Consider the following 2,140-nt stretch of genomic DNA (forward strand, 5'->3'; position numbering starts at 1 on the left):
AATCAACTATCATTTTGTTTGAATCTAAGAAAATCTTGCAGCTTGTAACAGCTCCAACTCGATCCCACGGACACGGATTAACAGTTTTCACCCTACCCTTACAATGACCATCTGGTTAGGAAACTTCTTGTTCTATTTATTTACTTTGTAACCTATCGCTTCGTCCTTTGTCCAAATTTGGGTATGACCAGGTTGATGATGTCAATAAACGAGAAAGTATCCAGATAACACTTGAACTTTACCCTGTCACTTATCGTTAATTGACTGCAAGGGTGTATCTAAATAAGAATATTATATATATATATGGAGGATACTTTATTCAATCTCACTAAGCAACACTAATTGTACTTCATATAACTGACTTCATATATGGGATGTGGTTTTACTAGGATTTCCTTAGTCAGTGACTGATAAGAGAGAAACTTGAAACAGGAAATAAGAGGGAGATCTAAAGGGAGGAACTGGGAGTAATTGTGATCTTCAGACTTACCTTATGGGAGCTAAATATGATCACTTGCATCCGACGCCCTGGGTCTGTTTACCTAAGGTTCCACAAAGGCTATCATCCTAGACAAATGGGAAGGCTGAGAGAGTTACCTAATTAACTTAAGGTTACTTGGACTGCCAACCAGTTGAAACTGGGTTACTGAATATATTGACGCCTACTTCTGCCTGCATGCAGCCTGAAAAAACCACAAGAACTCAACTAGTCTGAGGTTCAAGGAAAAGAAAATTGAATATAAATAACTAAAGGTGGCCCTAGTAAAACTTACCCTGTTGGATAGGTCCCTAAACTAAACTTATAAGCCTCTAAACAGTTAGCGATTTTGAAACACAACAACCAGCACTCTTGTCAGCTGCTTTGCCCATAGAAGTTTTTTTTAGTTTTTGCATTCTCCTTCTTTCTTATTTTGGGTATATTTATTTGTAATAATATATATACATATATACAAAGGAAAATGAAACAACAAACACTGGAATTGCTACCCTCTTTGACACAGTCGTTTACAAGATGACTGATGAGAAATATAAAAGCAAATTTACAAGAAAGCTCGTATAGTTGACAGATGAAACACACATATCCCTGAGGATGGGGATTATAAAGGAACAGATGCACCTGGAATCCAACACAGTTGAAGAATTAATGGATGGTTTTAAAACAAGGATTTCCTTCAGAGATTTTAGAAAAGAGAGCCTAACTTGGCAGGAAGCATGGGAGGAGATTAAAGGAGGATACTGGGAAGAGACTGGCCTTCAAAAATTACCTTGGAATGAATAGGGTGATTACATATTTATAGAAGTACAATTGCAATACATTCCCTGGGTCAATAACAATTTTAAACATATGAATACATAGAAAAATATATAAAGACAAATTAGTAATTAGAGAGTGATTTTATCTTTAAAGTTATCTCACAAAATTTACTGCTGGACTGCCAACCCATGGCGGAGAGCGTTGGTGTATTTTTTTTGCAAGACGCCTATACTATACCAGCCTGCGGGCAGCCTGAAAAATGACAAAAACTCGCCAGTATGAGGTTCAAGGAAAAGTGAGCTTGAGGTATAGCCTAACTAAAGGTGGCCCTAGTAAAACTTACCCTGTTGGATAGGTCCCTAAACTAAACTTATAAGCCTCTAAGACAGTTAGCGATTTTGAAACACAACAACCAGCACTCGGGCTTTCCTCCCTCAGCTGCTTTGCCCAGAGAAAGCTTTTTTTCCCTTTTTTTGCTTTCTCTTCTTTCTTATTTCTTATTTTGGTTATATTTATTTGTAATAATATATATACATATATACAAAGGAAAATGAAACAACAAAGTGGTTGCTAGGCCTTTTGACACAGTCTTTTACAAGATGACTGATGAGAAATATAAAAAGCAAATTTACAAGAAAGCTCGTTATAGTTTTTTTTTATTCAAAAAGTTAACTTTTGAAAAAACACATATCCCTCCAGTTTGATGGGATTATAAACTAATGCACAGAACACCTGGTATGTGATAAAACACAGTTGAAGAATTAATGGACCTATAAAACAATAGGTAAATCCTTCAGAGATTTTATAAAAATAGTTAGGCCTAATTGGCTTGGAAGCATGGGGAGTCGATTAAAGGATTATACAGGGGAATAAACTGGCCTATAA

Source organism: Macrobrachium rosenbergii, chromosome 54 (genome assembly GCF_040412425.1).
Source record: "Macrobrachium rosenbergii isolate ZJJX-2024 chromosome 54, ASM4041242v1, whole genome shotgun sequence".
Taxonomy (NCBI): Eukaryota; Metazoa; Arthropoda; class Malacostraca; order Decapoda; family Palaemonidae; genus Macrobrachium; species Macrobrachium rosenbergii.